This window comes from Elaeis guineensis, chromosome 13 (genome assembly GCF_000442705.2).
Source record: "Elaeis guineensis isolate ETL-2024a chromosome 13, EG11, whole genome shotgun sequence".
NCBI classification, from domain to species: domain Eukaryota; kingdom Viridiplantae; phylum Streptophyta; class Magnoliopsida; order Arecales; family Arecaceae; genus Elaeis; species Elaeis guineensis.
Window position 1 is genome coordinate 47451910 of NC_026005.2, and position 17758 is coordinate 47469667.

Below are 17758 nucleotides of genomic sequence, written 5' to 3' on the forward strand. Positions count from 1 at the left end.
AAATTTTAATTATTATTTATAATGATAATTAAATTTTATAATAAAAAATAATTTTTTTACGATGATAATGAATCGTAATAAATAATTTATAATATTTATGATGACAATAAATCATGATAAATAATTTATAATTTTTATAAATTTTATTTTATGATGATATTTTACTGTGATGAAAAATTACTTAAAATATTCTGCTTAAGGTTTTTTTTTTTTTTTTTTTTTTTTTTTTTTTTTTTTTTTTCCGATGGTATTTTGCAATGATAAAAAAAAAACTTAAAACACCTTTTCCCACCCCGCGCTCGATCTCCCGGCTTCCCCTCTCCCACCGCCGCCTCCGCTCCAAAACCCTACTGCCCTTCCTCCCCCTCCTCCGCTCCAAACCTCCCCCCTCCTCCGCTCCAAAATCGTAGCCCAATCCATCTCCCCGGCGTGCCGATCTCCCCAGCGTGCCTAATATCAGCATCCACCCCTGGTGGCGGCCCGGCGTGCCGACCTCAACCCCCCCCCCCCCCCCCGCCATCCACCCCTGGCGGCGGTCCGGCGGCGGTTTGGCATCCCCTCTTCGACGCAAAAGACATCAGGAAGCGGGATCTCTCCTTCTGCATCCGTTGGACTCTTCTATCGCTAGTTAGGTACGATTCCTCCCTCTTCTTCTCGATCTCTCTCTCTTCATTCTCGGTCCCTCCCTCTTCTTGTTGATCTCCCTTTTCTTCCCGGTCCCTCCCTCTTCTTCCCGGTCCCTCTATTCATTTCCGGTCCCTCGTCCCTCCCTCTTCTTCCTGATCTCCCTCCATGTTCATTTTCGGTCCCTCCATGTTCATTTTCGGTCCCTCCCTCTTCTTTCCGATCTCTCTGTTCATTTCCGGTCCCTCCCTCTTCTTCCCGATCTCTCTGTTCATTCTTGATCTCTCTCTTCATGTTTTGGAGTATACACAGAATCTTGTTTAAATTTTGTAGAAGTATAATAGACAAATTGATCATTTCTTGATCAATTTGTTGGTACCAAGTCTAAAGCAGACGGTTCAAGCGTTACATCTCAGTCATAAAAAATGTAGTTCTACAAATTAACTCAGATGAATGGAGGCCAAAAAAAAAAAAAAAAACTTGCAAGCATATGCTCAAAATGGAACAATGTTTCAGGACAAAGAAAGACTTGTATTTTGAGCTCCGGAGGCTCTGAAAGAATATATGAAATCAATGTGGGGGCAGCTTGTAACCCAACACAGCAACAAGAAAAGAAATTCAGAAAATGAATGGTGTAAATGCCTCAATAAATTTGCAATTTGAAACATAATCTCAGGAGATTTTTGGCTCCACATAAGGATGGATATGGTAGCATGTACGGTCTTCTCTAACCTTATATAAGCAGTCTTTTTCTAAGAGGGATAAAATAAATCCGGCTCGGCTTAATTTTGCGCCAAGTCATGTTTAAGCAAGCACACAACAAAACTTTTTTAATTGCACAATGGAGATTTTAATATGGGTGCTGGATCTATTATCTATCTGCCTCTCCAACAGATCCTTAATTGCTTACCCAAAAAAAAAAAAATCCTTAATTGCCCGGTACGACGTCACACCTAATGTTATTTTTCTAAGGTCTCCAATACCAGACGCTAGAAGGCAAAATGTCTACACAAAGTTTAACACAGTTAGCACAAGGAGAACATTCAGATAGCTATTAGGAGTTTCTAGTAGTAATTATTTGACCAAAGATAAGTATAATCAGACCCATCATTCTACAGCTAGAGAAGGAATGCACATAATTCCAATTTATGGGACCAAATTCATGGGATCCTAAGTTAACTGAGCCGATATTCCAGTTGGCTAGAAGCTCTAATATAATAGTTTGCATTTAAGAAACAAGTTTGGTCCATCCATACAAGTTTAATTTATGGAGGATCAAATAGAAAAATCATTGTAACATTCTTGTAAGTTGTAACGAACTTTTTGGGTCTGAACAGTAATGGCAATCTGGGAATAAGCAGTAGTTAAATCTAACAAGGTCCCAGTTTTAGGGGAGCATCCTTCCTCAAAAGGGTGGCAGTTGGCATACAATAACATAAAAAAATATAAATTATCATTCATATTTTTTTACTATGTTCAGAAACATCTTGGCTTTTTTGGAATTGGACATGTTTATCTCTATCAATATACTGTCAATATAAAATATGGATGTGCATGACTTATAAAGGCTAAATATATCTTTAGTAGCGCATGTAAAAAATCGCATGCATCAAGATTGAATATATCCTGCTTAAGGTTTACTTAGTGTTTTACTCTTCTTTTATTTTAGAAGATCATTTTCATATTACTAGGAAGTTTGTATCTTTTTCCGATATTTATCCTCGTAAATTTTATTCTTTTGTAGATTTTATTTTTTTCTGATATTTATAAAGAAATTATTATATATGGTTTTCAAGAAATACATAACGATAATAGTATCAGTGGATAGTAGTTATGGATAAAAGTTAGATTGATTTGTGAGAAAGGATTTTACCTACGTACATTGAGGGGGTCAATAAATTTTTGGACTTTGCATATACTAATCAGGCAAATTATGCAAAGATTTATTGTCCGTGTAAGAAGTGTAAAAATTATTTTCTTGAGGACTAGCATATGGTGAAACAACATATTATTACAAAAAATTTTTTGACGACATATAAGATTTGGACTTATCATAGAGAAATGTACTATTCTACTAGGTCTAACCAAGACCGTGGAAGTAGAGATTTTTTTAATACAGAAGATGATATGGTTGAAATGATACAAGAGGCAACTGAAATCTTAATGTGAGATGACAATATGGAATTTAATCATTTAATGGAGAATGAGGGTCATGAGGGGTCTAATCAAAAAATAAATTTTTTTTTTTAGATTTTTTGAAGATGAGGAACGTCCACTTTATCCAAATTGCACGAAATTCACATCACTGTCATTTATTGTTCGATCACTGCATTTGAAAGTACTAAGTGAATGGACAAATAAGTCATTTGCATTGTTACTAGAATTGTTGAATGATGCATTTTTGGAAGGGATATGCTTGTCAAATTCATATTATCAAGCAAACAAAATCATCATAGATTTGGATTTTACTTATGAGACATGGGATGCATATCTCAATAATTGCATGTTGTTTAGAGGCAAAGATGAAGGACATGATAAATATCAAATATGTCAGAGTTCTAGATACAAGTAATTTACAGGAGATTCAAATGATGATACTACTAAGAATAGCCGGATTGCTGCAAAACAAGTATGGTACTTCCCATGGAAGTCGAGGTTGCAGAAATTCTATACGTCATCAAAAACTGCAGAGTTTGTAAGATGGCATAAGGAGGAACGAATAAAACATGGTGTTCAAAGACACCCTGCAGACTCAATTGCTTGGAAAACTTTTGATGAACGGAATCCATCCTTCACTGCAGATTGTCAAAATATTAGACTTGGTTTAGCAGCTGATGGATTTAATCTATTTAGATCAATGTCTATAGCTTACAGCACTTGGCCTGTTGTTCTAATGCCATATAATTTACCACCATGGATGTCTATGAAATAATCTTTCTTTATTCTTTCTATGCTTATTGATGGGCCCAAAGAATTGGACAATAAGATTGATGTTTATCTACAACCATTGATTGAGGAACTAAATGAATTATTGAAAAAAAGGGGTACTTACGTATGATGTATCAAAAAAAGAGATGTTTCAACTTCATGCTGCATTATTATGGACAATCAGTGATTTTTCTATATATGCAAACTTGTCTGGATGGAGTACAAAAGGTGAACTTGCATGTCCTTCTTGTTACAATCAAACAGAATCAACATGATTGTCACATGGTCGGAATTTTTGTTATAGAGGGCATCGAGGTTCTTACCGAATACCCACAGATTTCGAAGAGATAGAATATCTTTTAATGGTCAAGGAGAATACAAAAGGAGGCCTGTTAAATTATCAGGTTCTGATATACTAAATCAATTGAATGGAGTGCTCACAGAATATAAAAAGGAAGACCTTATAAAGAGAAAATTTGAAGAAAATCAAAAAGGCACTTCAAGTGGAAAAAAGTCTGGATGGAAAAAAAGGAGTATATTTTTTGGTTTACCATATTGGGAGCATAATTTGATTCGGCATAATCTTGATGTCATGCACATTGAGAAGAATGTATGTGACAATATACTTTGGACAATATTAGGGGTTGCAGAAAAATCAAAGGATAATTTAAATTTTCAATATGATATGCAAGAAATAGGTATAAGGAAAGCATTACATCCACAACAACGAGTATCTGGTAAGGTTTATTTGCCTTCAGCTTGTTTTACAATGTCCAAAGATGACAAAAATATCTTTCTAAAAGTGCTAAAAAATGTTAGACCCTGATGGTTATACATCTAATATTAATCGCTATGTACATTTAAAGAAGCGTAGTATTTGGAGATTAAAAAGTCATGACAATCATATTTTGATGCAACAGTTACTTCCTATAGCTGTACGCAAAGCATTATCTAAGGATGTGGTTGAGGCATTGATTGAGTTAACAAATTTTTTTAGACAATTATGCTCAAAGGTGAACAAGGTGACTGATCTAAAGTATATTTAAGATCGTATTATTTTAACACTTTGCCATTTTGAAAAGATCTTTCCACCTTCATTTTTTGATATAATGGAGTATTTATCTATAGCAGAAGAGGCACTCATTGCTGGAGTAGTGCAATTTAGGTGGATGTATCCTGTTAAAAGATAATATTATTTGTATAAAATGAAATACGTCATATTCTTTTGATTTCGATTTGTTGTTATGTAAATTTTATCTAATTTGTATCTATATAGGTATCTACTTATGCTTAAACTTTATGCACGTAATCGAGCTCATCAGAAGGCTCAATTGTCAAAGGTTACCTGATGGAAGAGTGTATGAATTTTTGTTCAAGATATTTACAAGATGTTGAAACTAGATCAAATTGACCGATTCGAAATAATGATGGTGGAAGTAATTCAGGTCATCCCATTGGAAAGGAAGCCAAAATATATATTGATAAAGTCGTATGGGATCAAGCTTATCGTTATGTGCTGCAAAATATTGATGCCATAACTCTTATTCGAATGTAAGTTTCATGATCAACTTATAAGATATACTAACAAATTTATACTTATTAAAGATATTATTTATAATATTTATAGGAAGCACATTGAATATTTAAGAAGACAAATACCACGTTCATCAGATGATCAAATTGAAAAGGTCTATGTATCAACTTTTCACAAATGGTTGAAGGAGCATGTAAGTAATCATATTTAATTTTTTCTAGCAACTCAAATTTAAAATTTATATTTATTATTTAATTTTTATATAAATTAAATTTTTATGTATTAAATTGAATATAGATAAGAACATCTGAAATTCAGTACTCAGATGAAATTTAGCATTTTGCTAGAGGTCCAGATCAATTGGTACGATGTTATGGTGGATATATCATCAATGGCTTTCAATTTCGTAAATTTGATAAGGATAACAAGAGAACCACTTAAAGCCATGGTATTATTGTCAAGAAACATACAAGTGTTGGAGATATAACCTATTACAGAAGATTGACAGATATTATCAAGATTCGATATACCAATAATATGCAATTTGTACTATTTAAGTGTGATTGAATTGATAATATCAAGGAGAAGAAGACAGATGAGTTTAAGATGACACTTGTCAATTTTAGTCATCTTTTATATAATGACAATGATGTTTTAAATGAACCATTCATTCTAGCAAGTCAAGCAGAACAAATATGCTATATTTCAGATCCTGTAGAATCAGGATGGAGTGTTGTTCTCAAGATGACAGTTAGAGATTTGCTTGATATGTACTCAAAGGATGGTTCAAATAATGTTAAATCAGTACCTCAAGCAGAGCCTTTTAACGAGCAACATTTAGATGAGACAATATATACTCGTGATGATGATGTCCATTAGGTGAGGGAAGGTGTAGATGGAACAATTATAGATGATATGAGATCCATCGATGATGATGTTGAGATGGATGAAGATGAATGACTGTTGTTAGTTGTGAAAAATTACATATAAGTTATTATTGTTCATTTGTTAGTTAAATTCTGTATCTCTTTTATATTTTTATGGTTGCTTTTTATGTTTACTTTTTATGTTTATTTTTTATATTTACTTTTTGTTAGTTAATATTGTTCATTTGTTAGTTAAGATGAAGATGATGCTTACTTTTTATATTTTACATATAGGATGGCTCCAAAGAGGACACGTGGTGTATCCATGTTGGATAGATTACAGGCTTGTTCATCATCTCAGTCCAATCATGATGAGTCACAGCAACAATCACTTTCAGCATATAATACTTAGCTACATAGACAGTGATCAGAGATCACATTATCTCAGTCACAGTCATCAGATGTTGCAGGTAAAATCATTTATTCTACTAATGTAAAATTAAAATCATTATACTATCTTATCTTATTATTGTATTTGGATACTAATTAGGTAATTCGAATCAGTCAACTTTTAAACGAAGAGGTTGAGGCACGGCTCACGGTATTGAGTTTTGGGGCACGGATCAGAAGTTTTCTTTAGTATTTAATGCTCATATGCAACTTTGTGGGTCCAATGCAAGTAAGTTCAAGAGTCAGTTAGGAGTAATAGTGAAAATAGGACATATGTCCCATTGACATATGCATCTTGGACAGAAATACCCCAGCATATTCTAGATCACATTTGGAAAGAGGTGCAGGTAAAATATATTTATAAGTTTTATTTTATAATTATGTATTTAATTCTAGATTATATTTGGAAGGAGATGTGAAATCGGAGGAATTCCAAATTACTGGTTGCCCATATTTTTAATGTAGGAGCATAATTTTTTCAATGGTTATGCTCTTAATGTAGTAGCATTCAAAAAAATTCTATTAAATATTTATTGTTAAACATAGGGAGAAATCTGTGTATGAAATAACTCGTCTTTTATATTCATACATTTTATATGATTACTAACTTCGTTAAATTTTAATTTTATAGGATAATATAGATGCCCCTAGTGAATATAGAGAAAATTGTTTAAGATCGATTGGTGAGATGTGGAGGAATTGGAAGTCTTATATCAAGCATCATTACTATGATGAGTACTATAGGGAAGAAAATCTTATTTCTAGATCTCCTCTGCATGTGAAAGCTGATCAGTAGGAGGTACTTGTTCGTTATTGGGAACAAGAAGATGTCCAAGTACTTATTCTTTTGTGATTAATTTCTTTTTATATAATAAAATTATATATTATATTTTTAATTATATTAATAACTTTTGTAGGCACTGTGTGCACGAAATAAAAATAACAGGAAGATGTTGGGAGGCTTGCATAAGATAGGAAGAACTTCATTTTCTGTTATTAGAGCAAATGTATATTTAGAATATTATAAGTTTATATTAAATATAACTCTAGTGTAAATTTTTATATATATCTGGATTATTTATGTTAATAGATAGAAGCAGAAAGATTAGAAACAGATCGACTAAGCGTGTTTATTAGAACGTACTTCAAAGCAGGGTGTCATTGATGCGGATGCACAAGAGTGTATTGTAAGTACATAATTTAAATTTTTTTATATATAGTATATTTTAAATATTGATGTCAATATTATATTTTTTTATTATAGGAGGAGATGAAACGACGACTTGAGGAGGTACCTGAGGACGAGCGCACATTAGAACTAAAAGATCGTATCTTTGTGGAGGTGATGGGAAAAGATAGACATGGACGGATGCGTACTTGGAGTTTGAGCATGACAAAGTGACGTTTACATGAGCAATCTTTTCAGGCACCATCAGAGGAGACCATTAGAAAGATTCGTGATGAGCTTCGGATTGAGTTTGATGATAAGATTTTCTACTTGGAGGCACAGCTCCATCAGATGCGTGTTCAGATGGCGAGTGGATGTTTTGCGCTCAATCCAGTAGGTACTCCTCATTCGGTGCCATCCAGTAGTGGACAGGTATGATTTATTTATTTAGTTAGATTTATATTGTACATTAATTGATTATTATTTATAATTAATTTTACATCTTCAACTTTTTATAATATATAGATTCCAGATGCATCTAGTGCTCACCAAACACATGCATTGGAAAATGAGAGATTCACCCATATGCCTGATGAGGTTTGTGATGATATTCTTGTTGTCCGGATTTTTCTTCGAACTATCATTTTTAATAGTTTTGTCGTTAGATGTATTACAAGGAGAAAAATATGAAAAAATATTTCAAAAAAGTTATCCAAATGTCCTTCTAAAGAAAACATAGGCAGTATCAATTGCTCAACCTTCTAAAGAAAACTACAAATTCATAGAATTTTTTGATGAACTGCAAATTTATAGAATCGAAATCTAAATATTAACCTTCTAGACAAATTATACATTAAACTGATGAATAACAATATTACCCTCCACCCAAGATGACTATTCTGATAAATTCCATAGTTTTTAGTTGACAAAAAGATATTTAACAAAGGCGACGCATTGGCTGCCTTTTCATAGTGTTTTTCACGGAAATTACAAAGAAAATGTTATGCATATCCTTGAATCTGTTTCCTAGCAATTTTCACATGCATATGTTGTGCATGTGCTGCATAAATTGGTAAAAATTTCTCCACTTCAGCTTATGACATCCAGACTGTAGGACCACTTATAGAACCTACTTTCCATGAATAACAGAAATCAGATGATGAACCATTGTTTCAGAAAGACCCTTTTGCTTTATTTCAATAGTTATATTTTACTCAAGCTCATGAATTCAGAACACTTTGTTTTTTTTTTCCCCTTTAGAAAACAAGCATGATGTGCTGATTAATTGCTAAAATTGTAACTTGTGATGTACTTGTGACATTGCTGAGTAACTCATTTGAAGTAAAATCCACTGAAAACCATCCATGAACAGACTGTCCATTCACAGAGTAAGTTGTATCTCTCTTTGGAAATGCAGTTAATATAGTTGTAGAATTATCGAGTTTCAAATCTGAACGGCAAATACCAGCCCCGTCTTTGGTCAATTGCAGATCACATAGCAGAACAGTTTCTTTCAAGCTTGTTGCCAATGCAAACTGGTATGCAAATTTACTGGACTCAGGAAAGATCCCTGAATAGCCACCACGTGCTATGACTAATGGAGCATTACCTGCATAAGGATGCAAAAAAAATTTATTAATATATTTATTAGTTTATTAAGATAATATATGCCAAATTTGGAATTCCTGATCCATGAGCTAATATATTAATATTATGCTTTTCATAATTCCATCCTACATCTAATTAAAATAGATGGATTTCTAAATTCTAGTTTTAACGTTTATTCCTGGTCAACGGGACTAACATGATCTAAGGTTACGGATTATGCTGGCTGTTAACCACACAAAAACATGCCATATTGTGTTCTTCATCTTTCTTTTGCTCTTTTCTTTTCCCAACTTAATGAAATGTTTTCAAAATTTCTTCTCTATAGTGAAATTAGAGAGGCATTCAGTTTTCTGATGATACAAAAGGATTCCATTATAACCTTTGTCCTAAAAAATTTATTTTTATTAGTGATCTTATTTTATATTTTTTTATAATAATTTATTAAACTAATATGTATTTTTTATTTATTTTTAAGTTTAGGTACAAGCTATGAAGACCAAACAAGCAAATTTCATGTTCTGTTTTGCTTTTTATTGTATTTTCGACAATAGACATGTATTTGAATACTTATGTTATGTTTCAATAAAATCTGGATAAATTTTTAATATTGGACAATGCATTTCAAGTTATTTTTGATTGAATGAATTTATTTTCAATATTTGAGTATTATGCTTTATTTTCTCTCTTATTGATAAACAGATGTATCAATAATGGTTACAAGTTCACGGGCATATTTATATAAAAAAATAAATATAATTAATAAAAATATAATATATATTTTTTGCGACGGTATTTGCCATCGTAAATAATATATTAAAAGTAATAAAAAAATTTTTTGCTGCCATTATTTGCGATGGTAAAGTACTGTAAAGAAAAAAAATTTTTTACTACCACTATTTATGATGGCAAAGCGCTGTAAGGAAAAAAAAATTTTTTGCTACTACTATTTACGACGATGGAGTGCTGTAATAAAAAAATTTTTACTACCATTATTTGTGATGGCTATAGTTGTTATAAAAATAAAATATTTATTTGCGATGGTAAAATGTTATGAAAAAAAGTTATTTGCAACGGCATCTTTCGTCGTAAATAAATATCATAAATATATTTTGTATGATGTTCTTTTACGACACACGCAATTATTGTCGTAAAAAATTGTCGCAAAATTTTTTTGCGGTGGTGTTCCTCCGTCGTGAAGTTTTTACTGCGGTCGAAACAACGACTGTTAAAATATCATCGCAAGACCGTCGTAAATACTTTTTTGCTACGGTAAGTCATTTTTTATGATGGTAAAATATCATTGTAAAAAAAAATTTTATCATCGTAAATTTTTTTTTTTTCTTATAGTGTACCTAGAGACATTCAAGCGTACCGGTGAATAAGTGCTCAAATGGCCAACTCAAGAGGGCAAGATACCATGGGAGCGGTTCAATCTAAGTTGGAACTCTCCCACGGGGATGTGCACACATCGCAAGTGAACTATAGAGTTGGAGAAACATCTCTATATTGTACTAGATGAGGAGATATTTGAACGTGCTAGCAGACTATTGTTCAGAAAAGCCAATCTCAAGTAGGACAATATACCATGGAATTGATCTAGTTTAAGCCTTAACCCTCTCATGAAGGACGAGCACACATTGCAAGTGAACTTCGAAGTTGGAGAAACATCTCCATAATAGACTATGCGAGTAGATATTTGAGCGTGCTCTAAAGAGCTTATCGCAAGTAGGGTAATATACAGTGGGAATCGGTCCAATCTAAGACTGAACTTCCTCATAATGAATGAGCACACATTGCAAGTGAACTATGGAACTAGAGAAACATCTTCCTATTACACCATATGGGAAGATATTTGAGCATGCCAGCAAATAATTGCCTAAAAACGCCAATCTCAAGTAGGACAATGTAGCATAAGAACCGGTCAAATTACATTGGAACTCCTCCATGAGGGACGAGCATGCATCGCAAGTGAATTATCGAGCCAAAGAAACATCTCCGTATCAAACCATATGAGAAGACATTTGAGCATGCTAGCAAATCATTGCCTAAAAGGGTTGATCTCAATGAAAGCAACTAATCTAACCCATAACTCCCCATCAGGTACAACCACACCTCACAGGTAAACTATAGAGCTAGAGAAACATCTCCATATCAAGCCATAAGGTGAGATATTCAAACATGTCCGCGGACCATTGTCTGAACGGGCTGATCTCAAATAGTACAATGTACGATTGGAACCGGTCCAAGCTATGCCGAAACTCATCCATGGGGGACAAGAACGCATTACATGTTAATGGATAACATGATATATATAAATACCCCCATTCTAGACAAAATCCTTTGAACTTGAAGAATTTCAAGCCTATTGACTCAAGCATATTGGATACTAAATATATCTATTATGAACATCTAGGAATATTTTAGCACTTTAGAAGCAAGTGTTGAGACATCTTCCTTCCTTGTGTGGAGCATGACCTAGGAATAATATGTAAATCCTTGCAACAATTTTTTTTTTTTTTTTTTTTTGCCTTAACTTATCCAACATCCATTTGTATTTATTTGCTGAATTTTTAGTCTCAACTCGAACAAAAGAAGAGCATGTATAAACTTTACTAGAGTTTAGATAAGCTCAAGAAAAATTAGAGATAATTTTCAATCTTTACAAACACATAAATTTGCAGTTTCATGCCATGTCAAAAAGTCATCTATTTCTTACAAAACAACCTACCTCTTAATATTTACTTGATGTCCTCATTACAAGCTCATCTATTGTGTCCATCTTGCTTGGCACATTGTCCGCATCATAGATCATAAGGGCTCCAATTGTGAAGATCTTCTCTTCTTTTTAGTCCTACCTAGATGAGTTTTCCTAATAGGAGGTAGAATAAGAATCTCGTCTAGGGCACTATGGGGTGCCTTAATATCATGAATAGGGTTAATACCTTTGGCATATGCTACTCTATAAATTTTTGAGCTTAGAAACTTTTATTGGTGAAGTGGTATAGCAATCAACTAGTCTTGTCAATGCATGCACAAACATGCTTACATGGCATGTGTAAAACATGTCATTCACCACGAGTAGATGCATTCCTAGAAGTTGACCTTGTAGGAGTAGTTCGTCTTCTTAACATCATATCTAGCTCATTATAGGACAATGATAGTGCCATATGTCCAACCTATGATAGAGCTATGATAAATATGGCAAGTCCATCACCACCACCAACCATCAAATTATGTAAATTTTATTTATATTAATTTCATGCATCCATCATCCTCACACTATGCAAAATATTATCAAGTTTATTTAGCTTTCATAATAAACAATGTATATCAAAATGTACATTTACGCAAGAGATCACGTAAAGAGAATTCTTACCTCTATTGAAGGCAAAAATTCAAACAAAATCTACTAATTAGTATAAAAGTACGTTTTGATCAAGTGATTAGTGTAGAACTCTATATGATAGTCTTCTTGCTCAAAAGATCACTTCCCTACACAAAATTAGGCCGCTAAAGGCTAGAGAAAATGATGAAATGATTATAACAAAGTAAGGAGAATTGTTTAAGGTTAGTATAGAAGATTACACCAGTAAGTGGTCCTAAAAGAGTTAAGAGGGAAACTAAGAGAGGAAAGACAATGGTGTCAACAGATGAGAGAGTAGAATGATGGTTGATTAGCAATAATTAGTGGCGGTGGCACTGAGGGAGCTTTGCATGGAACATAAAGGAGGGAACAAAGAGACATGATGAAGCTCGACAAAATGGTGGTGATGAAGTCTAGTGGGTGCTGCAATGAGAATGAAGCAAAGTGACAACAATCAAAACTTGGGAGGTGGAGAGCAAGGTCCGAAGATGATAGAAAAAATAGAAAAAAGTAATATCAGAGATTTTTAGGCACCTATTAGTAGGGTTGGTTGGTAAAGATTTGAAAGAGGAGGGGAGAGAGAGAAAGAGAGAGAAAGAGATAGAGCCAGCAATAGAGTTAAGAGCTATGCAGTAGGTTTGAAAGGCAACAGTGAAGTTGAGAGGTAGTGGTGGAATAAAGGGCAAGAAGAAAAAATAGAGAGGGAGCCAGTCCAGTGATAAAACCTAATGCAAGTATAAAAGATGGAGGTAGTGAGAAGCAAGAGAGGAGGGTGGTCGCAGTAGAGGAATTAAGAGAATGGAGACTAAACAAAAGAAAGAGAAAAAATGCAAAATAAAGGAGTTGGATGGTCGATAGGTGGGCAGCAAGGAGAATGGTAGCAGATGTGCTCAAGGCCATAAAAAGAGTTAGAAGGATGGGGTGGTCACAAATCAGAGAAGAGAGAAAAGAAAAAAAGAGAGATAATTGCCCGTTGCATATGCTCCATCCTCACTGACATTGTTAGACAATAGTTTCGAGCAGATTGTGCATGTGATGATGATCCAACAATCGTTCCATCTAATGCTTGCGGTAGTAGTTTTATAACCATCCTGACTCCAATCCTCCTTAGTGGAAGGGATATATGCACCTCTCTTGTTTTAGTTAGCATCCATCTAGACTGTCTAGTGTCTGGCACTAAGGCTAGGTTAATTCAGCCAAGCTGATCCAATTCAATCAGCTTTGATTCTTACATCCATATTCGAGAATAATTTCATGACTCATGGTCATAGTGTTTGCTTAGTGTTTTGAGAAAAATACAAATTTACTTTTTTATAATGAAATATTATTTTGTCATTGGTTACCAATATAGAAAAGTTAATTACGCAAAATCATAACTAGAACATGCACTATGTGATTAATATAACGCCTTAAATCAATTTGGAAAAATAAGTAAGGTCCTCTTTTCCATGTTCTCAACTATAAACCCATCCGCCAAAACACCATTCCCACCCCTTGCATCTCTCTTCTTTTCCCATCTAATCCTCTTGCCTGCAATAACAAGCAGCCACCAACCGTCTCCTCTAATCTATCTAAAGAGTGACCAATCAATAAAATCACCTCCCATTTCAACAGTTGTTTATCTTCAGTAATAAGCCTAACTATTTTAGGCCTTTTGTCGCAGTAGAACAATTTTTTGAGATTGTATGGCAGTAGAAGATAGTAACTCTTTTTTGCATTTTTCAGATCTCTTGCCGTCGGTGATTCTACATTAATGAGGTCGGTATAATAATTGTTCCATAAGCAAGGCTTTGTACAAGAAGGCAAGTAGCTCAGATAAAAATTTAAGCCTTTACAAAGATGCATGTCATTCTCTCCTTGAAGGTCAATCTAACAAGATGGTATTGAAAGTCCTCGATGGCATTATCTCAGATTTGGATGAGCACATGTAAGGCTCCATCATCAGTCATACTTTAAAATGTTCCTTTGAAAAATAATTCATGTATGTTATCTTTATTATATTGGTTTGTCAAAAATTTTAGAAGATCATGATGTTAATTTTTTAAGCCGCACGAATTGCTACTCCATCCATCAAATGCGCTGAATTACTAAATATTGTCATTGTTGTTAAATTAAATTTTGTGGACTATTTTCTAATTTTCTTGTACAAGTGAGCATCAAAGTTTTAAATACCGATACCGCACTACGTATCGGTTGCCAACCGGTACAATATGGTACCGTATAGTATTGTACCATACCGATCCGTATCGATAATAAAAAAAATAAAAAAATCCATCCAAGAATCAAAATTTAAAAAAAAAAATCAAACTGTACTGGTACCATATTACACTGTACCAATATCGTATCATACTATACCATGTGGTTCGGGCCCATACTATACCAAACTGATCGGTACGGTCGGATTCAGATCATTTATCGAAAATTCAGTCTGAATCATGCCGGTTTTCCATTAGTATGGTATGGTAGAAAGTGTACCGGCCGGTTCGGACCGATATGAAATACCATAGTACTAAATATTTTTTTTTTAAATTTTTACTTAATATTTGGCTTCTAAAATGGAGATAATTTTGAAGTAAACAAAATTAGCTCTCTAGTTTTGCTTCTATTTGTGATTTAGTGTATCAAATCAGCTCAGGAGAAATTAAGTGTGAGGTAACTTTTTGGAGACCTGGTAGAAAAATCACTATAAAAAAATGTCATTGCGACCGACTATCTCAGCTTAATTACTTACACCATCATTTTACTACAAAATGTGGACAACAATTAAAATAAAAACAAGATATTCCCATCAATACAGACCTGTCTTCCCCCAATTGTACACCAAAAAAATAAAGGAAAGAAAATACACATTGATATGCCCAAAAAAATAATAGTAGTAATAGGTATAATATTATCACCTCTATCAATTTTGGAAGGGTCAGAACAATAGTATTGTTAAAGGCACGCTTCAGGCGCAAGGTGCACTAGAAGCACCTCTAACTATGTAAGGCGAAGTGAATTGAGGGAGACGCATGCCTCTGTCGCATAAGCGCGCACCTCCAGTGAGATGCAAGGCCCTGAAGCATGCACCTGTTTCAATTATTACATTATTTATTTTTTTTTTCTTCATTTTTTATTGAGAAATTGCTTTGCAAAATAAGAAAGCAGCAATACATTTTTTATGAAGGGTGGAGTTGCCTTTTTCCTTAATTTGCTTTCTTTTTTTTTATTTATTGTTGAGAAATTGGTGTCCAAAAGTGCCCTTATCAGGCAACGGTAGGTTTTAAGTGAAGGGTAGACATGTAATTTTATGGTAAAAAGTAGAAAACAACTGTGAAGCAACTCATTCTTTTGGTGTTATACGACGGATCCTTGGGAGAAAAAAATGAAGCTTTTTTCTTCCACTCCATTGATACTTAAAAGGAAACTAAAGGTGGATGGTGTCCACTGCCAAACTATGTTCAAAGCTATTTCAGGCTTTTGGGTATTTTTTCTTTCTTTTTATTTTTATTTTTATTTTTATTTTTTGAAATATTCTATCCTATTTTTGTATCCTCTCCCAACCATCCTTTCTCCCTTTCTTTTATCATTTTTTAATCTTTATTCTCTTTTTCTATAATCTCCTTCCCTCCCATCCGATCTTGAAACGTAGAAAAAATAAATCTCGGATAGCTCAAGAAGAAAACAAATACCAAAGCTATAAAAACTTTCAAGATAATTGAGAATAAAAAAAGTAATTCAATTCATTAATGTCAAAGATCCTCAAGAAGCTACAATTTATAGGCACAACAGCTTGTGCTTGAGGAAAAAGGAAAAAAACAAATAAGGACTCTTAGCTAGCTTTTTTTTAAAAAAATCTAAATATAGAAATTAAATATTGATCAAATAATTTAGTCAATCCCTAATTGTCATCTTCTATATATAAAAAAATTCTGTATTAATAAGTGGATATCTTTCATATATAAAAGATCAGATGGGTATCTTCTATATATAAAAGATCCTGTATCAAATCCCCTCCACTTGGATGCAACTCATCCTCAAGTTAGCACTTAACATCAAAACTTGGAAAGGTTCATAAAACTGGAAAAGATCTTGCATATTAAATGTCTTAGAGATTTTCATTGAGTCAGGTAACCACTCCTGAAAACACTAAGGCATACATGTCTTCTCCATCCTCTAACTCGAGTTGAAGATCCTGGATAATCAAGAAAGACTTTTCCTCTACTTTAGAAGCTTTCACTACTACAATAAGAGCTTATGGCAGCATTTACTACTACAACGGTTGGAAAATCGCTGCCATAGATTCTACGACAATGATTATTTATAACCGCTGTCATAGGTTTGAGCTATAGCAGCGATTATCAATAACCGCTGCCACAGGTTACATGTAGTAGTGGTTATATATAATCGTTGCCATAGGTTTAAAATATGGCAGCGATTATATATAACCACTACTATAGGTTTGACTTGTGGCAGTGGTCAGCGGTTATGTATAATCGCTGTCGTAGATTTGAGATATGATAGTGGTTGATTAACCACTATCATAGGTTTGACCTATGGCAGCGGTTACGTATAACCGCTATCATAGGTTTGATAACCACTACCATAGGTCAAAGTGGTTACGTATAACTGTTGCCATAGGTTTGACCTATAGCAGTGGTTATGTAGGTCAAATCTATAGTAGCGGTTATGTATAACCACTACTATACTGTATATAGCAGCGGTTACATAACTGTTGTTATATACATATAAATTTTTTTCATATTTTTCTCTTAATATGATATAATTTTAAAATTTAAAGTCCATCTTTACCGTTCATTGTCTAAATAATTATCGTTAGAGTGTCATCATAAAAGACTGCCTCCATTCGATAGCTCTAGCTATGTCAATCAATAAAATTTGATTTCGACGGTCATGAATAATCGTATAATAATCTGATAGATAAAAATCACTGATGGATCCAAAAATTTATAATGATGATCTTGATGATGTTTGTAGCATACTATCAAAATTTTACTTCAATCGGACATCATTATCATGGTTAATTTAGTATGAAATAATTTTAACTGTTAAATAAAAAATGAGTGATCAAAAGGCCAAATGGCATCCAATTATAAGACAGTTTTTTAGACAAATGATCTTCGCTATTATTTTAATTATTTGTATGGTGGTGATCATAAAATTCAAACCGTACCTATATAAACCATCCATATTAAGCAAATCTCATAAAAGTACAA

General features: G+C 33.4%; 1 long non-coding RNA gene across 1 annotated transcript; it reads left to right on the forward strand.

The window, feature by feature from the left end:
* The first annotated feature begins 284 nt into the window (after nt 1-284).
* LOC105056192 (uncharacterized) lies at nt 285-8939 on the forward strand. Its single transcript, XR_012136162.1, has 4 exons — nt 285-632; nt 6247-6422; nt 7667-8002; nt 8096-8939. It is a non-coding gene; the product is annotated as an uncharacterized lncRNA (long non-coding RNA).
* Nucleotides 8940-17758: the final 8819 nt, after the last annotated feature.